Source organism: Sphaerodactylus townsendi, linkage group LG13 (genome assembly GCF_021028975.2).
Source record: "Sphaerodactylus townsendi isolate TG3544 linkage group LG13, MPM_Stown_v2.3, whole genome shotgun sequence".
Classification (NCBI taxonomy): domain Eukaryota; kingdom Metazoa; phylum Chordata; class Lepidosauria; order Squamata; family Sphaerodactylidae; genus Sphaerodactylus; species Sphaerodactylus townsendi.
Genome location: NC_059437.1, coordinates 45,515,032 through 45,529,328, shown reverse-complemented (window position 1 = coordinate 45,529,328; position 14,297 = coordinate 45,515,032). Strand labels below are relative to the sequence as shown.

The 14,297-nt window shown below is 47.5% G+C and overlaps 1 protein-coding gene across 10 annotated transcripts in view; it reads left to right on the top strand.

Annotated features, from left to right (window-relative positions):
- The window catches only part of ARVCF (ARVCF delta catenin family member), a 482,167-nt gene that overhangs the window by 426,785 nt on the left and 41,085 nt on the right, over positions 1 to 14,297 (top strand). The window lies entirely within an intron of this gene.

Below are 14,297 nucleotides of genomic sequence, written 5' to 3'. Positions count from 1 at the left end.
GGGAGAGTTCAGGCTTGATTTGATTGAGCACCTACTTTTTTGCAGGTATGCAAGAAGGAAAAAAAATACATGCACACACTGCATTTTGATCAGCTGTTTAAGGCTACGGTCCTTGGTTGTGACTCTGTTGAATGAAGAGAATCCAGTCATAAGTGTCTTGTAAAATTCTCATATAAAAGGGGGTAGTTAAGTTGAATTGATCTACTGTTCATTATGACCTGGGGGAACTGGAAATGGTGCATGGCTGTTCCTGTGGAAAGTCAGACAGCTCTCCATGGGACTTTAATCACAAGGGTCTTTTGTCTAATAAGCGGTGATAAATGCTACTTAAACAATTCTGGGTTTAAAGCACCGTTTGTTCCTGACATTGAGTCGGAAACAAACCAAAAAATGAACCTCGTGCCTTCAGAAAGACAAAGGAAGATAGCTGTGAATTGCTGCCTGATATTTTTAAAGTCTGTGATGCTCTACAATATTTGTGGGGGTGGTGACTTGGGCAGCACTTGCACCTTAATTTAGTGGTTAAGAGAATGAGCTGTGAGCTAAAATTCAGCCATGAGTTCTCTTGATAGCCTTGATTGCAGATTACATACAGATCAAAGTAACTATGAAAGTGCTACCCTCAGTTCTGTTTGGCCTTTGCTTTGGATAGCAGTCAGAAGCCAATTGCTGGGTTAACTTGATGCTCTCCCATTAAGATCTGAATAAAGTTTCTGTGGTGGGGAGTGGCTCTTTCAGCCAAGTAAAGTTGTCGCACTTTGCACTTCCTAAATTAAGCACCGAGCACTTCCAGTATGCAGACTTGTGCAGGCTTATGTGAGTGACACTCTCTCTTCATGAGCTGACCCACAGAAAAGAAAACAGTCCTCTCTGACAGAATCTAGAATGTTTCTGTCATGGTGGGAAATGTCTTTGCTCCTCAAAGAGGCATGACAGACCTGGCGGAGGGAGCTGATGGCTAGAACTGGTGCTGGTAAGCATAGATCTGATGTCACAGAAGCAAAGCTGCTGGCAAGGAGACAGCGAACTGAAATGAGGTCAGGTCTGGAAAAAAGTCTACTCCGCACACACACACACACCCCCCACACACACACTGGCCAATTACATTGGACACACTGACCTCGGAACTCTTCTCTATGCAGCAGGCATGCAGAGAGGGCTCTCCTTGCATTTGTCTGTTCACACACCAGGAGGCAGCCCAGTGCCTGCCCCACGGTTGTTTCCTTGAGTCTCAACTGGCCTCTCCTTTTGTTGCTTCTCTTAACTCTGCCCATCAACAGCATTAAAGGCACAGATCTCGCTGATATTGTCTTCCTTCCCCTGCACACACTCCCATTCGCCCGTCCTTGCTGCAAGAGAGAGAAACTTGTTTTCAAAACAGAAGCTTGTCTGAAATAAAGTTTTTAAAATGCCCTCCCAATCATCAGGGAGGGCAGAAGAAGACCGGGAGAGGAAGGGTGGAGCCAGAAAGGGTTGCTGCTTGTTATTTATTGATACAAGCATTTAGAGAAGCGAGGAGGAGTTGGCACCAGGGCAGAGGGCGAGGGAGAAGGATGCAAAGCAGAGCAAGGGAGTTGAGTAGTTCCCAAAGTGTGAGGCTCAGCCCTTTTGTTCTTGAAACACACTTAACTGAGGCTTGGCTCTCTGACTTCTTTCTTTCTTCCTCTTTGCCTCGTTGTGTTGTCTGCTTTGCCTTTATTCTGTGACCCTTCTGTTCAGGAATTGTGATAGCAACCGCCTCAAAAACTGGCGGGAAAGCCCAGGCTTCCTTTGCAGTGAGATTGCAGTGTTTGCATGGCTGTATTCCACACAACGTCAGCAGTGTTTGAAGCAGGGAGGCACCTGGGAAAAGTGTGTGCCGGGCTGCATTATGGAGTCCTCAGTCCGGTAAACTGAATGAATTGGACAGCAGATTATTTAAAATTCAAATATAGACAAAACCCACAGATGGCATGGGCCGCCCAAGAAGAGGCGTTCCCGTTCTTTTTGCACAGAAAGGGATAGTTCTTCTGAGATGGTGGAACCATCTAATAATGTGAGTGGTTTCTTCCTGATTTATGGGTGCTGCTCAGTTGCCAAGGGGGCAGGACATGAAGCAAATGGCTTTTTAAAGAACTCCACGGGCTTCTCCTTGAATGCGTCTTTTGGAAAGCCCACCTCCGCCACTCTTCTGAGATCCTCCTCGCGGCCCTTTCGTTTTCTCCCAGCCGGCTTCGTGTCCTCTCCTGCCCTTTGCAATTAGCCTCGACACTGGCGATGGAATCTGGCGACTGCGAGGGGCTGATTAATGCCGCCCGCGATGCCGCTCTCCTCCACCAGTGGCACTTGGAAGGAGGTCTCCCAGTGCGATAAAACATCCCCGTGTTAGTGCATTAAAGTCCTCTCTGCGCTTGGCATGCAATCTCCAGGCTTCCCACAAGGGATGCTTAAGAATCTCATATTTCCACGGCTGCGCTAAGTACATTGCTCATCATAATCCCCAGTGGCAGTCCTAATTTACAAAGGGAGTTAAAGATTGCTCATCTGTCTTGCAGCGTCTTGTGTCAGAGGAGCTTTATTACCTCGGATGGGAGGTTTTCTCTCGCGGGTCTTTTATGTGGCAAACTCCCTCCCCACCCCCACCCCCACTCAGTACATTAAATTCTCACCTCTCCTCATCCATCAAGAATGTGGAGTCTGGGAACCAGCTGGCTGCTCCTCACCTTCGGATGCAGCAGAGAAACGGCTTCCTGTCATGTTTTTTTCCTTTTGAAAACGGAACTTGGAGATGGTTTTCATTACTTTCGATCGAGTGGCATTCACCTTGACCCCACCTGTTTCTTTGATAGGGTAGAAAGCAGCAGTGAGCCCAGAACACTTGGGTGGAGAGGCAGGAAACTGGAAGCATCCTTTCAGAGACGACATATTTAGTTGAAAGGAAGACAATCCTGAATTTAAGATGACCCCCTAAAAATGTTGTACAAATCCCACACACGCTTTTTTGGCATTGGACATAACTGTAGTTTGTATGTGAATGTAAGATTCCCCCACTCTTGGATGCCCTGACCCGAATAGCCTAGTCCCAATTGGCCATGCTGGCAAAGCCTGATGGGAATTGTAGTCCATAACATCTGGAGTGCCAAAGGCTCACCACCACTGGCCTAGTCTACCCTGATCTCATCAGACCTCAAAAGCTAAGCAGGGCCAGCCCACGTTCATACGTGGATGGGAGCCACTCAGGGTTGCTATGCAGAGGTAGGCAGTGGCAAAACCATCTCTGTTTGTCTCTTGACTTGACGACACTTTCTACCACCACCCACTTTGATGGCATGCCTGGGAAAAACCCTAGACTTTCATTTGAGCAAACATTAGGTTTATAAGGCTTACTGCCATTTAAATATGTCTAATTGATATAGGAGAGGGAAGGTAGCATGGCGTAGCCCATTCACCACAGATCTTGGAAGCTAAACAGGGTCGGTACTTGGAAGGGAAACCACCAAGGAAGACTCTGCGGAGGAAGTCAATGGCAAACTACCTCTGCTTCTCATTTACCTTGAAAACTCTACGGAGTTGCCATAATTCGGCTGTGAGTGATGGCATACTTAGTGCAACTGTGAATGCTATATCTTTAAGCCGACCAACTGAATCGAAAACAGGCTTCCTGAACTTACAAACTTTAAACCTTATACCATTAAAACCATTAACTAAGTTTGAGAAGGCAGGAATCCGGCTGTCCAGTTCTCACCCTGAGGTAGGAGCACAGTCCCTTCATTTCAGATTGACAAACCACCTTCCCCCTGCCCTGAACTCAAAGCAACCCTGTTTGCAGCAGGGGCCAAAGTTGTATGATGCTGACTGGCAGGTACATGTGTCAGTCATAACCCCCCCCCCTTGTTTCTTTTAGGAAGAGATCTGCCCTGATTAGCCAGCCCTTGCTTCTGCTACAAAGTTCTCCACCCTCCCTTCTTGGATGCGTTACTCATTGTCTGTCCTTGGCCTCTTTGCTCCAAATCTGGGATTCCAGACTCAGAGAACCAAAGAGTTGTGTGTGTGTGTGTGTGTGTGGGGGGGGTAATCTAGCAAGAAGAGCGTGTGTGGAATGGGAAACTACTGGACTCGGAAAGGGTGAGCAGATCCTCCCCACAGTCCTTTGCACTTCCCATCATTCATTCCAAAAGCGGCTTGTTCTGGAATTAGTTGTACACATTTGTGTGCCACATGCAATTAGTCCCTGAGGCATCAGTTCCTGTGGAAGGTTTCCAGCAATGAGATGTGCCTCCTCAGAGCCCGCTGAGCATCCTTTAACAGGCCAGCCTTGCTGCTCCACAGATGCGGAGCAACATAAATCATTAGCTCGGCTCCTTGCCTGTCACTTTTGTTCTCCTAATGCTCATTGAACTGTTTGCCCTTTGGAGCATGCGTGACCCGGGAATGATTTCCATTTTCCGTGTAGATAAGGCAGTAGGGCAGTAGGCTGCGCATGCGCCTGCTTGTTAAAGAACGTCTAGAAACTTATTCTGCAAACAACAAAAACGAACAGAAACACACACACACCCTTTTTTTTTTTTGCAAGGTGAAAATCAGCTGGCCGCCTGCTCCGTTGCCTTGCTTTACTGGGAAGGAGCAACGGCCACCACCATTTTTTTTGCTCCAAGCATAGAGCATCAGTGGCAGGTAGGAAGAGCCTTCTGCCAATGAGTGCTGGTGAATGGAGGTTGCCATGGCAGCAACCTTGCTTCCTGTCTGCAGGCAGATGTGCCCTGGGTGTGATGTTGCTTGTCCCTCATGCAAGAATATCCAACTGGAGCTTTGATTCTGCTGAGCTCAGCAGTGAGGAACGCAAGCCTGGCCCTCCCATGGTGATGTAACCTTACGCTTGGTTGTGTCTCAGCTGGAAGGTATGAGAACAGGAGAGCTATTGGAGGGAAAAAAATCTCCCGAGAAAAGGAAGTTCAGAGCTGGTCACTAAGGCTCGCTCTTGTTTAAACATAGCTCTGGGATGACATGCTTTCAAAATATGCCAGGAAGACTGGTGAGATTTTCTGTGCAGCGTGTCGAAGTCAATTATGTATAGGCTGGATTTTTCTTTGGAAGACCTCCTGGAGCTTTCTGGATGCAGCTGAAGCCTGGGTCTTTTGCATAATTACGTTAATAATTTAACTAATTGATTAAGGGCAGGGACCGTGACTCAGTGGTGGTCGAGTACATGCTTTGCATGCAGAAGGTCCCAACTTCAATTGCTGACCTCTCAGTTAAAAAAATAGAGCCAGAGGCGTAAGGGGCCCGGGGCAACAACAGCTCTGCCTCCCCCCATGCATCCCACTTACCCTAGCCTGGCTAGGGCTGCTGCCATGCACCCTTCGGCGGGGCGGAGCCAAGGGGCACCTGGCAGTGGCCCAGCTAGATTGCTCCTTTGGCTGGCGGAGCCTCCGCTGGCCGAAGGAGCAGCCTGGTGGGGCGGGGCCGATGGGAGGGGGTGTGTGTGGAGGTGATTCTCCGCTCCCCCCGTGACCCGCTGACGTGGGCCCGGGGACATGTGACCTCACATGTCCCCGTGAGTTCTCCGCCTCTGGAGCCAGTGTTGGCCCAAGTAGTCACTATTAAGATAAATGGAATGTAACGGACTCAAAAAAATCTGCTTCCACATTGGCCTGTCTTTTAGGGAAGGGCCGTAGCTCTGGTGTGGGAGCAGATTAGGGATGCTCAGCATCCCTGTGTAGCAGAAGACCTCCCCAAATCCCTACTCTGAGAAGTCAATGGGAGGATATAGTGGGGGGGGGGGCAGAGCATGTGCCAGCTTTGTGCTGGAAAACTGATGTCACTTCTGGTAAAAATTGCGAGTGACGTAGTGGCTACTCTAGTGTTTACACAAGCTCTATGTTAAAGCATCTAAAGATGTCGCTTATGGTTTTTGCTGGAAGTGAAATCAGTGTGATCCTGGCACACAAGGCCCCCTGCCAAATGTCTTCTGGAGGTTGCAGGCTCTGCTCTGGCAATCCCAGAGATGGTTGGCATATAGAAGGTAAGTTCAGTCCCTGGCTTCACTAGTTAGATCAGGGGTGTTCAACTCTGGTCCTCCAGATGTTCATGGACTACAATTCCCATCAACTAGTTGGCCAAGCTGACAGGGGCTGATGGGAATCACAGTCCATGAATATCTGGAGAGCCAGAGTTGAACTCCCCTGAGTTAGATGGATGTCAGATGTGTTGGACTCCTTTGAGTTGGCTGTCAGTTCAAGATATTGTTGCCTCAGGTAAGTTGTACCCATCATTTGGGCCCACACCATGACTGAGTCCAAACCCCTGTGTAATTACTGCAGAGCCTTGGCCAGGACTGGGCATTAAGGAGCAGATGACAGGCACATCATGTTTTGCTGATGGTTGGAGTGAGCTGAGCCCCTATAATGCATGGATACACTCCATGTTATGGCACTCCAAGTAGTTGCCTGGCCAGAGAATTGCCCCTGGCAGATGCTGGGAAAGAGGCTTCTTTGCCTAAGACCATACAGCAGCGGTCTCCAACATGGTGCTGCTGACACCTTTTCCAGGGCCCACCAAGTGTTTTTAGGAAGTGGGCGGGCCAGATAGGGCTTTTGCCCATCAAGGATTCTGACGGATTATTGGAGATCTGATTGGCTGGGCAGATTTGTCAAGCAGCTCCTTTAGCGGCAGCTTCCACCACTCCACAACGATCTATTCTATGTTACTGAAGTTAAGCTGTGGCAATAATTTTATCCCCGACAGCCATTTTGTATCAACCGTTTTGTTGCTGCTCCCACCGTGCCGGGTCTGAATTCCAAAAGCGCCTGCCCAAGACAGCCTGTGAAGTCAAAGATAATAAAAACATAATATGCCACTGAAGCTGTTAACTGAAATGGGACATTAAAAATCTAGCCACAGACTAAAAACATAAAATGTTAAGCAGCTTAAAATGGATTTTAACCAGTTTTCAGACTGAAGGACTAAAGAAAGCATGAAAAATCAACCCCTTAATTAAAAAGCAAATTCATATGATCAGCCTGTCCCTTTTTAGAAGGAATATATGCCCAATTTTCTTCTTTTTCTGTTCACACACAATGCAGTCTGCTTATCCATTTTGAAGAGGACAGTTCTTCATTGTGCGAGTGAACAAGGCAAGTGGCAAATAATACTCATGGGGTTCGGCATTCATACAGAATTTGTGATGATCCACTGGACTAAGAGCGCCTGCCAAAAGCAGTGCAGATGGGTAAACTTTGAACTTGGCTGGGTCAAACAAGTAAATTTTGTATTCTGTTCTTTCTTTCTTTCCTTCTTTCCCATCCTTCCTTCCTTTATATCCAACCTTCTTCCCCAATGAGCATTCAAAGCAGCTTATATCAGTGGTTGGATCCAAAAGTTTTAGTAGCAGGTTCCCATGGTGGTGGGATTCAAACTGTGGCGTAGCGCCAATGGGGCTGAGCGGGGCACGATGGGGGCGTGGCCAGGCATTCCAGGGGCGGGGCATTGCTGGGTGGGGCTGTGGCAAGGATGCAGCCGCTGCGCCGGTCCTTGGGGGTTAACGAATGCACGCAGGCGCAGGCTGCCACGCACGCTGGTGCACCTCCTGCTAGACTGCTTCAAGGGGCGTAACTAAGGCAAAAATCACGTGGCAAAATCACCCATTAGTAACCCCCTCTTGGCACACACAAATAATTAGTAACCTACTCTCGGGAACCTGTGAGAACCTGCTGGATCCCACCTCTGGCTTATATGGTACTCTGCCCTGTGACAAAGGTCATGCTAAGAATACGTGATTGCCAGGTGACATGCTAAGAGTCACCTGGCAATCATCCATGGTAGAGTGGTGAGTCAAGCCTGGGTCTCCCAGACCCTAGTCCAATGCTCTAACCACTCTACCAAACTAACTTCATGGCACTTGTGCAGGATAATTTCCTGGTTGATTAATGGGAGCGACCATTCTGTTCAGATTTTCCATTTCAGGCTATCTCTGATAGCCGTTGAAGACAAGCCAAGAGTTGCTGTATACTCAGAGAACTCCCCAGGTAGGCAGAACAAATATTTTGAAAAATAGAATTTTGGATGGCAACTCTGCGTTGTGAAATCCTGGTGCTTGGGGAGGGTGGAGTTCGAAGGGTGAAGAGAGCTCAGCGGGGATGAGATGCCACAGAGTTTGCCCTTCAAAATTGCCCTGACCTCCAGAGGAACTGGTCTCGGTCATCTGGAGATCATTTGTAATTCAAGAGGAGCTTACCCAGATATCAGCAACTCTAGTTAGCAGGAACTCGGAGAATTTGACCTGCTTAAGACACTTAAGTAAACACTTAAGAGGTTATAAAATACTGCAGGGGAAGATAGTAGTGTTTAAGAAACAAAGGAATTCCCAAATAGTTCATTTCTTTTCCTCCCCCGTGATTCTCCACAGCTGCCAGCTTGCGTAATACTAAAGGTGCTTACAGTCAGAGAGCAGATGTCCCATCTGCCCTTTCTAGTCTTGTCATTTGTGGTTCCCCTAGGACAGGGGTGTCCAACTGTAGTGCTTCAGGTATTCATGGACTACGGTGGGCTGATGGGAATTGTAGTCCATGAACATCTGAAGCACCAGAGTTGCCCTAGGACAGTAAACATTTTGCTTACTAGTCAGTTGCCATTTTTTTTTCCTCTGGGGACCAGCATCCACACTTATTGGCAGAGATCGTGTAGAAGACAGCTCAATCCCTGGCAGCATCTCTGTTGAAAGGCCGTCTGGCAGCAGGTGGTGGGAAAGGCCTTCCGCTGCTTTAGGTCCCAGATAGCGGCTGCCAATCTGGACAGAAATTACTGGACTCGCTCTGAATGTTTATTTACTGCTTCATATTTATCCTCGCTCAGAGTGTCTTTATGTATATATTAATGGATTTGATTGAGAGCCCGAAGTGGCTCTCAACATCTGTGAAATGCCACTCAGTCATATATGTACTGCACAGTTTTATATATATAAAATAGAACTCAAAAGCAAAACAACGGAGAAGCGGGGAGCGGGGGGACCCACCTACCCAACATTGAAGCTTGTCCTTGGGCAAACTACCCAAGTGTTCTGTTTGTTCTGTTTGAGCAGAGCTCTGCTGTTGTTGAAGTACCAGCAGAATTGGATGCTGGCACATTTACTTCTGTGTCATCTAATCCCGATTTGCGTAAATCTAGCTGGCACCGCAATAAATGGAGGACTTGTCGCCATCCCCTCATCTCAGAATGGCATAAGCGTTAGGGCTGCTGGAAAATCATAGCAAAGCATTCAGCTCCAATCCAGGTGCTGCGCAGCATGGCTGAAACTTCTCCGACTTTACTGGAGTGCTGCGAGAATTGATTGAGGTGCTTTATGGTAGGCGGGTTACTTTGTTAACTTGTTATTTATGTAGGTGCTTCACACATGCACCTGTGGATTCAGGGCAAGTATCAAATTCAATTTCCCCCCCTCTTATATACAGATAGGTCCCTTACCATATTATTTATAAGCCTTGGCATTAAATATACATCTACACAGCATAGGAAAGCCTGTAAATAATATTATAGAGCGTTTGGAAGATTTGGCTGCCCAAGTTGAATATTGAATTTTAGCTAATGGAGAAGAAACAAGCTGGCAATTATGAGTTTGGTGGATTGAATTTTGAAAGGGGAAGCAGCCAAGATTGCATTTCCCTCTCCTTTGAGGACTCAAATGTTTTGAGTTCCACTTTAGTGACAGTAAAGGATGATCAGAAAGAGGCCATTGGCAACTGCCCACTTGCCCGCATTCCTCTTATGCTGTTTGCTCGGAATGTGAGAGTGTCAATGTGGCTTCCAGCGTTCCTCTCCTCGGTTTGTGTTTATGGGTCTCCTGCTGCATCTCTCCTTTGTAAACAATTATAAAAATCATTGCCTGTCTGTCAAAAACGGGGAGGGGAAGGACTCGACTTCTGATGGAGTCCAGTTCATTACACAGATGCTGTCGCTCAGTTGTTTGTAAAGTGAGCTGTGTGCCAGGCCTGGGAAAAGGGGCCGAAGCGGGAGGTGCTTTTTTTCACTTCACTGCGGCTGGCTCAATCGTGGGGATTCAGTCGCGCTGCCGAACTGCTCTGCCCATCCATCTAGAACAGTTGGATTATGGAGGATTCCTGCCGTGCCGTTTTTCTTCCATCTCTGTTAAACAGCAGCAGCAGCACAAAAATTATATCACCCGTCTGTGGAACGTTCCTGTACCCTAGCTAGCACGAGTCTTTAGCATGCTCGGAAAAATGAAACAGAACAAAAATCAGGCAGGCCAGCAGCTGGCATATTTGTTGCACCAAAGCAGCGCAAAGTCACTGCATGAAAAACTAACATGGCAAAGGCAGGTCTGGTTGCACCGTGTGAGAAGTGTCTCGGCTGTCCGTCAAAATCACTGCGGTGCGTATTTTGCTGACAAAGAAGCTTGTCAAGTTTTGAGAATGGCAACAGCCTCCAGAACAGCTGAGGCAGGAAAACGACGCAGGGTTGCCTTCGAATCTGAGCTAGAGGAGTGAAAATTCTCTGCGGACAAAGCTATTTTAAATTCTGGAGGAGACACTCCATTCGGTTCTATTAGGGCTGCCCAGATGGAGGCATTAAAGATCCTCTGGCGTTCCACTTCGGTTACTTCCTGTGTCTTCCCAGCAGGAGTTTCAGTGAGCAGGGCTTCTGAAGAGAGTTACGTGGCCTCCAGGACCTCAGAGGTGACATCAGGGGCACTCTTGTGAATATCTTTCTTATCATTGCCCAGTTGCTCTCTTAGTTGCCATGAAACAATGTGGAAGTCTCTACTCCATCCCTGTACACCGCATATCAGAGGCGTATCTAGGGAAAATATAGCCCAGTGCAAAATGTGAGTTTTTTGTCGTTGTCTGCACAGAAAACTGAGGTACGCCGTTTGCACAGGCGCAACGCAAACGATACAGCTTAGTTACGCAAAAGTCACCTCAGATTTCGTCGGCATGCCGATGTAATACGAGGTGACCAACGAAAGCCGAGGCAATACAACGGCTGACGACAATCGATGATATCCGAAACAGACTAAATCTGAAGTCATCATAAACCGAGGTTCCACTGTATTGATAAAACTGCAATTTAAAGGGGATTAACTTGCAACTGCAGAGGGTGATTAGATCTTTGCCTTTAAGAGGGAGTTGATGGGTGGAGTTAAGAGAACCAAGAAAAGTAGAGGCCGATTGAGACTTCAGCAAACAAGCTGAGGGGCAGGCAGTGAATGCTTCCTTGTGTGTACACAGAGAAAGGCGAGGAGACCCTACTACAGCTCCACTCCACAGGTAAGAATGTTCCATGTATAATGGGCCTCCTTCTGAGGAGCCCAAGCCCCAAATAGGTCATAATAACCAATGCTTACCACCGTGGTCAAGTTGATTAAATTCATTTGTGTAGGGTCAGTTATTCAAGTTTCCTGTTACGATTAGGTCAGATCATTTCAGATAATAAAAAAAACCTGCATCCACATTTTCTTTTCAGCAAGCTCTTATATAGCTTCCTAGAAATCTCCCATTTAGGGAACTTCGAGGCACTTTCAGCAAGAAACATCTGTCTGTCTAATTGCAGTGATGTCTCAGTCTCCTTTTTAGGTAGTTTCTAGCCGTTCCTGCCCTTCTGTGCACACAGAAACTACATTTCCCAGAGATCCCGGGAGCAAGGAGACAACTGTCCAACCAGTTGGAGCTTACAATTCAGATGTGCTCAGAAGGAAGGAAGGAAGACCTGGCGGCATTAGTGTGATTATTGAAATAATAAGCCTTTGTTTTGGTTCTGGTGGGTTTTCTGGGCTGTGTGGCCAGAACCAGTTGAATCCGGCCGTGAAAGCCTTTGCCAAGCCTTTGTTTTTTAAAGAAATCCCACTTGAGCCACGCATACTTCTTTTTCTGGGACCTCCATTTCATGCAAATGCATTTTCTTATTTTCCTTTCCCACACTTATGGAGAAGGAGTCTCCCAGCAGCTTTATCTTTGCTCACACCGTGAATGCTGCTCTTGTCTCTGCAAGCTGAGGACTTCATGGAGTGAGCCCACAGGCAGCTTGCAAGACACGAGTCCAAGCAGCATGAACTACTCTTCCTGGCACAGCAGTTGGGAGCATTTTTCAAGCTGTTCTGCGGAGGTTGCCAGAGATCTCCATTCTGGCTTTTTCAGTGGAAATTATTTTCCCCGAATGGGGGCGGGGCAGGTAAGGTAGACCTGAGCCAGTATGTCGTGGTGGAGTCATTAGGATCTGCGAGACTTAGGTTTGACTCCTCTTGCTGACACGGAAGCTTGCTGGACCATCTTTGACTAGTCACTTTACCTTTTAATAACAAGTTTCAAGTTTACCTTTTAATTACCTTTCAATAACTTTACCTTTTAATAACACCACCTTTGCCACAGGAGGTGGTGATGGCCGTTAACCTGGTTAGTTTTAAAAGGGGCTTGGACAGATTTATGGAGGAGAAGTCGATCTATGGCTACCAGTCTTGATGATCTGAGATTGCAAATGCCTTAGCAGACCAGGTGCTCCGGAGCAGCAGCAGCAGCAGAAGGCCCTTGCTTTCACATCCTGCAGGTGAGCTCCCAAAGGCACCTGGTGGGCCACTGCGAATAGCGGAGTGCTGGACTAGATGGACTCTGGCCTGATCCAGCAGGCTCCTTCTTATGTTCTTAGGTTCTTCCCTAGCCTACCTCACAGAGCTGTGGAATGAATATCATAGGAGGAGGAAAGAATAATATAAGCCACTTTGGCTCTCCATTGGGAAGAAAGGGGGAGTATAAACACAGTAAATAAATGATGATGTGCAAGAGAGCCAGCGTGTTATAGTGGTTAAGAGTGGTAGACTCTAATCTGGAGAACTGGGTTTGATTCCCTGCATCTCCACATGAAGCCTGCTGGGTAGCCTTGGGCCAGTCACAGAACTCTCTCAGCCCACACAGAGGCAGGAAATGGTATCTGTACAACTCCTGATGTACAACTCTCCTTGTTCCTGTAACAAAAACGCCCATTCATGGAAAATGAGCTTGTGGAGACCCCAACTTTGTTAGTTGAATAAAAGAGGGGAGGGGAAAGAGAGGTTCCATTACATCTTGTAAAACAGGCGTCCCAAACAGCTCGTTAAGATTTCAACACAGATAATTGCTTTTTGTGTGGGCAGCCTTCACCCTTCGGATTTCAGTATCAATCCAATTTCTGTTTACTTTGGAGCCAGTTATCTTTTGATCATTTGATCTATTTATAACAAGAAAGCAGCCAACTGATCTCTATGCCGTGGGAAGGGAGCAGCGCCTGAGAAAGGGGGACGGGACTTTTACCTGCCTGCTTTGAAACTCTGTGCAGCTGACCAATTAGCTTGCTTGAAAACTATGCAGAAGAGAGGCAGGCAGGCGAATTGCAGGGCTCAGTGAGTCTGCGTGTTGAGTTTCTGCAAACAAGGGCAGCTAAAGGATTATTATTGATATTACACGATTAATTAGATGTGGATATGGGTAACAACAGTGTGGCCGACGTAGAAAGCGCGTTTCCAAATGCACCGCCTAGATAGATAATTGACCTGCATCAGGGTCCTCAACCTTTTTGAGCCTGCAGGTGCATTTGCAATTCTGACAGGGTAAGCGCAGCAAAAAAAAAAAGTCGCTTTCATAAAATGCCTGCCGCAGGAGATGGAGCCAGCCACAAAAATGATTGGCGCAGCTTAACTTCAGTAACGCCCTGTAGACCCCTATGCTGTGATGGCAACATTTTAAAAAAATCTGCACAGCCAATCAAATTTCCAGTTGTCAGTCAGAAGCCTCGCTGGGCAAAAGCCCAATCAGGCCCCACCCACTTCCAAAAAACATGGCACCCACGAACATCACATTGGGAGCCCCTGATCTGCAGTCTATCGTCAACAATGCAGGATGAGCATCACCGGCACATTTGGTGACAGGCTGAGCATTGTCCGGTGCCCTCGTGTTCATGCACATACATTGACATGGATGCAAGCAAGACACAGTGGAAGAGCCCTGCTGATCATCAGACTTCTGGTCCATCTAGCCCCAGAATCCTGTTTTTCTCAGTGGTCAAACAACATCCGGAAAGCCTACAAGCAGGGCAGAGATGCCAGCATTTCCCCAGCCATCCGTCTCCAGTAACTGGCATAACATCAGAACATGCAGATTTTAGACAAATCAGAACTCTTGCAGTGTTCACTTCCAGTGGAAATTCTTGGTTTCAACTTAGAACAGGGGTCGGCAAATTTTACCACCCAACGGCCCCGAAGATCCTCTGAGCCAGAGAGGCGGCTGCGCACAGAGCTGCCTCCGGTTCAGCCCCTCCACTTACCTTTCCTTCCAGCACTG